The sequence below is a fragment of the Hypanus sabinus genome, chromosome 1 (assembly GCF_030144855.1).
Source record: "Hypanus sabinus isolate sHypSab1 chromosome 1, sHypSab1.hap1, whole genome shotgun sequence".
Taxonomy (NCBI): domain Eukaryota; kingdom Metazoa; phylum Chordata; class Chondrichthyes; order Myliobatiformes; family Dasyatidae; genus Hypanus; species Hypanus sabinus.
Genome location: NC_082706.1, coordinates 26,257,485 through 26,263,514, shown reverse-complemented (window position 1 = coordinate 26,263,514; position 6,030 = coordinate 26,257,485).

Below are 6,030 nucleotides of genomic sequence, written 5' to 3'. Positions count from 1 at the left end.
CTGCTCCGAACAAGTCTGCTCCTGTGACAGGAACCTTCTGACACATTGCTATGTTCATGTGATCGATTTTGAACAGGTGGAAAATGCATGGTTATGTTCATGAATACAAGGCCACTGTTATAATTTGTGAACGGTTTTCACGCCTTTTCCTCTGGTCCAGTTCGACCACACACATCAACTTATATCAGAATCAGGTTTATTATCACCGGCATATGTCGTGAAATTTGTTAACTTAGCAGCAGCGGTTCCATGCAATTCTCAATGCAGAAGAAAAAGAAATGCAATAATATTAATAACAATAGTAATAAAATAAAAAAATCAATTACAGTATACGTATATTGAATAAATTGAAAATGGAATGGATCCTCACCTTCACGGCTAGGTTAGACCTACCAGAGAATGAATCTAGACTAGATCTAGTAGCAGGATCGTGTCTAGCTATGTCAAGGAGGTAAGCATGCCTTTGCCGCTTTGCAGGTTATGCCTCTTCAGGCAAAGGCAGCACCCAACGTGGACGCCGGCAGCAGAGCGTCTGATGGTGTCTGTGGCAGATGAATCCAAAAGAGTCAATGTTACAGTCACCTTGGTGACATGCGGATGAAGCAGAGTGTTGGTCAACGGATGCATCACTAGACTAATTAGTTGTCACTGCGGGGCAGCTTCCTTATGCGCTAAGTCTGTTACGCTCCTGTGTACCACTTAGCATCAGATTTGGAAGCCCAGAGAGACTGTATGGTGGGGGCACGACACTGTCTGTCTTATTACTGTACAAGGGGCTTTGGAATAGAAATCGATGGACAGTCGAAGAAGAAGAAGATTAAAAATCATGGGGAAAAACAGAATTATATATATTTAAAAATTGAGGTGTTGTTCAAAGAGGCCAATGTCCACGAAGGAATCAGATGGCAGAGGGGAAGACGCTGTTCCTGAATCACTGAGATTGTGCCTTCAGGCGTTCGTACCTCTTAGCTAATGATAACGGTGAGAAAATAGCATGCCTTGTGTGCGGGAGGTCCTTAATAATAAAGCTGCCTTTCTTGAAGATGTCGTGGATATTTTGTAGGCTAGTACCCAAAATTAAGCCGACTAAATTTACAACCATCTGTAGCTTCTTCCGATTCTGTCCAATAGCCACTCCCCACCCGCTCCAAGTCCCATACTAGACAGTAATGTAGCCTCTCAGCATGCTCTCCACAGTACATCTATAGAAGTGTTTGAGTGTTTTTGCCGACATAGCAAGTCTCTTCAAACTCGGAATGATGTATAGTCGCTGTCCTGCCTTGCTTATAACTCATCAATATGTTCGGACCAGGTTAGGTCCTCATAGATCTTGCCACCCAGGAATTTGAAACTGCTACCTCTCTCCACTTATGATCCCTTTATAAGGATTGATATGTCTTCCTTCATCTTATCTTCCTGAAGTTCACAGTCGGCTCTTTCGTCCTACTGACGTTGAATGCCAGTTTGTTGCTACGACGCTACTAGACTAGTTGACATATCTCGCTCCTGTAGGCACTCTCGTCAACATCTGTGATTCTACCAACAATGGTCGTATCATCAGCACACTTATAGACAGTATTTCAGCTATGCCTAGCAAAACATTCATGGGTGTAGAGAGAGTCGAGCAGTGGGCCAAGCGCACATCCCTGAGGAGCACAAGTGTTGATCATCAGCGAGAAGAAGATGTCTTCCAGTTAGGAAGTCGAGGATCCAATTTTCGTATGTTGTCAATTGGCAATGTTGACGCTCATTATATTAGGTTTATGACTCATAAACAATAATATGAATAAATTAACAGCCTCAGAACTGGATAAAATAACGAGTGTTTTTTTTTTCAATCAGCGGCAGGTTACCCCCTTGCGCATCGATGTAGAGTGCCAGCTTGGGAACACTTCCCTCCTCAAAGGAGTTTTTACATTCGCTCTGTGGTTGGGTGGGCTTCCTCCGGTTTCCTACCGCATTCCAAATACGTATGCTTATGGCAGGTGAGTTGTTGGCGTGCAATGTTGCCGCCATGAGCGTAGCGATATTTTTGCGCAGTGCAGCGCAAGCCTCGCTGATTGGATTTGACTCAAACATCATAGCTCACTGTATGTTTCGAGCTACATATGACAAATAGGTAAAGGTAATCATTTCTTTATTTTTCGTAACTGTTGAAACATTATCAATTTGCTGTTGTTTAAACCCATTCACTGTGTATTGAGAACTTTATTAAAATTATTTTCTTTCCGGATGATAAAAAAGAAACCCACCAAAGTCTCTAATCGACGTACTTTTCCGAAAACAAATCAGTTTATTCCTTCTACTCATTATTCTCCTTCATTCTGCACTTATTAAATCTCACGAAATCCCATGAGCTGCCCTTTGCATCATCGTTAGGGTTCCACCAAGCAATAGTTCATGGTAACTTACAAGCCATTCTATGTGGGAAGGTATTAGAGTACCGGGAGTAACAGGCTAGATCACAGGGAAACATACACTGCAGATCTCTCAAGACAACACCTTCCAGTAGACAAAAGTGTGCGTTTCTGCAACTACACAGTTGCAGACGCATTATTACGACGCATATTACGTAAAGGATACTTCTAGTATGTTGCATTAATAGAGACATCGCTCAGGCACAGGTGATCGGCGTTCAGTTGTAAACTCAATTTCTCCCTGTGTGGAGTAGCACGTACTCCATCAGAAACTCGGGCTTTGCCCACTTCCAAGATAGAGTTTAATTTTAAGTTAACTAAGAACTTTAAAATATTCCTGGAGTAAGTCCACAAGCCAATAAGACATAGGAGCAGAATTAGGACCTTTGGCCCATCGAGTGTGTTCCTCCATTTCATCACATTCCTCTTAGCCCCAGTCTCTTGCCATTTCCCTGTATCCCTTCATCCCCTGACCAATGAAGAATATAACAAGCTCTGCCTTTAATATACGTAAAGACTCTGCTTCCACAGCTACATCGATTCCCCATTCTCTGTGGAAGAAGGAAATAAATTACCCTCCATATGCGTTTTAAAATGACGCCCTTATATATTGAGGCTCTATCGTCTGGTCTTTACGATTTTACCACGACTGGAAACATACTCTACTCATCCGCTTTGTCAGGTCCTTTCTGTATCTGACAATTTTCGATTACATAAGATCACTATCTTCTGAATTATAGTGAATATTGTTTTGAATTTCCTTTAACCTTTTGCAACTTCAGCATGTCCTTTCGAATATAAGGGGCCCAAAAATACTCACAATACTCCAAGTAAGGCATCCCCTTTGCTTTATAAATTCTCACCATTAGATCGTTGTTTTTATGTTCTAGTCCTCTTGAAATGAATGTTAATATTGCAGTTGCCTTCGTCACCACATATTCAGCCTGCAAATTCACCTTTTGCGCCTCTGTTATTTTTTCGTATTTTCTTTTCATTTGGAAAGTAGTCAGCCTTTTCATCTCTTCCAGCAAATCTCACGAATCATTTACTTTCTGTTACATAAATCCCTTTGCCATATCTTTGCCCATTCTTCTCATCTGCCGAAGACTTTCTGTAGCCTCTCTACTTTCTCGAAACTACCTGCCCACCAACTATATTCATATCATCTGCAAGCTGCAATAACACTATCAATACCATCATCCAAATCATTGGCATTAAACGTGAAAATAAACGGTCCCAACACAATCTCCTGTGAAATACCAAAGTCACCGGCAGCCAGCCGTAAAACGTTGCCTTTATTCTTACACTTTGCCTCCTGCCGATCAGCCATTTCTTTCTCCATGCTAAATTATTTCCTGTAAATCCATCGGCTCCTAACTTGTTATGCAGCCTCATCTGTGGCACCTCGCCAAAGGCCTTTTACAAATCCAAGTACACATCATCAACGATTTCTGCTTCACTTATCCTGCTAGTTATTTCTACAAAGAGCTCCAATAGATTTGTTTGGGCAAGATTTTCTCTTGAAGAACTATGCTGACTGCCGCCTATTTTATTATGTGCTTTCAGTTACCTTGAAATCTCAATCTTAATAATCGACACGAATACCTTCCCAACCACTGTGGCCAACTCACTGTCCTATAGTTTCATTTCTTCTGCTTCTCTCCCTTTTTGATGCGTGGAGTGCCTTTTGCAAAGTATCGGCCTTCCAGGATCTTGCCAGAATCTGGAGAACGTAGAATGATCATTACTAATGTCGGCACAATCCCTTCAACCACCTCTTTCAGAAGGTTTGGTGCCCATTTCAATATTATTAGTCGGCTTACTTTCATATTCCCTCTTTACTTTACCGACTTTATAGTTGCCTTTTGTTGTTTTGAAATGCTTCTCAATCAGTTCACTTCCCTCCAGGTTTTGCCTTTTATATGCCCTCCCTTTGTTTTTATGCTGGCTTTGAATTCTCGCGTTAGCCAAGGTTGTATCATCTTTCCTTAAGAATACTTTTTTTCCTTTCTTCCTCTGCAGGATGTATTCATCCTCTGTCTTCCGAATTGCTTTCAGATCATTATACTCTGTCGGCAGCCCTGCCAGTATTATTTTCCAATTAATTCTGGGTAACTACTATCATGCTTCTGTAATTCCTTTACTCCACTGTAATACTGATTCATCTGAGGTGACCTCCTTCTTCTCAAATTTCAGGTTAATTCGATAATATTATGATCACTTCTCCACTGAGGATTATTTTCTTCAAGCTCTCTGATAAACTCCAGTTCATCGCACAAAAGACAATCCTGAATAGCTGATCACCAAGTGGGCTCAGCAATGAACGGCTCTAAAAGCACTCTCGTAGACACTAGATAAATCTCCCCTACTGGATTCCAACACAAACATAACTTTCTTAATCTACCTGCATATTGAAATCACCCATGACTATTGTAACCTTACCCTGTTGTCATGAATTTGCTACCTTACCTTGAAATTTTTAGGTTACATCCTTCATAACATAACAGCTCTGATGGGCAGAAGGATGAAGAGTTGCCGATGTCCACCCCCGCCCCGGGAGAATCACAAACAGTTACTGCTGCTATACTGCTCATGAGAGAGAGATGTAAAAGAAAACATGCAAGAACATCTGCTACAGATAAGAGAGAGATAAGAAAGGAGAGAGAGACTTGTTGATTCACCGTATTTTGACTTCATAGAGACTTATGACTTCTTCCAGGGTACTGAACTTAGTATTGAAACTCAGGAAAAGTCTGAGGTATCTGACTTAGTTCAGAAGGAATGCAGTCCTTTTGGGTCAGATGGACTTGGTTCAGTGAAGAAAGGGTTAACCTTGGTACCAGTGGAAAGTGAGAATTCTCAGTAGTTTGTGTTAGAAGGTGTGTTAAAAGTTAGTGAGCAGATGAAAGCTGGAGATGTGAATATTATTGAATGAGAAGAGAAAGGTGTTGTTCCTAAATTGAATAAAGAAAATTTAAAGACTAAATTGGTTTTAGAAGGATTGACAAAAGGGAAGGGACCGTTAACTGAACAACGGCTTGTTAACAAGGTGCCTGTGAATCAATTACAGTTTGTTTTGGAATTTAAAGGTAAACAACTCGCTGATGTTATTCAAGGAGGTGATTTGGAGAGACAGAACCAAAACTGTTGTTTTGATAAAGAGGAATCACTTGCAGATGTTGAACTGAAAACAAATAGAATGAAAGATCCTGAAGATAAAATTAATGACTTGCTTAAAAATAAAGAATTGTGTGGAAGTTCAGAAAATGGGCTTAGTTTGGAAAACATTGGTGATAAGATAACTCCTGTGAAAGGAGTATGTGAACGCTTATTCCACACTGGTGAGCAAGTTAACCACGTGAGAGTTAAATGGAAAAGGGACAAAGGTTGACCAAATGCCACTTTGAATAACAGGATCTGGTTTTGAGGGAATTTGACAAAGCATGTGAATAATAAAGGTAAAAACACCATGGAAGATTGACAGTTTGAATGTTAAATTTTAAAGTAAAATAAAGATCAGTATTTGCACAAACTTTTGTATTGTACTATATAATAATCACACATGTATTGGTTCACATTTTGTAACATTTAAGCTAAGATCACAAACTTTTGG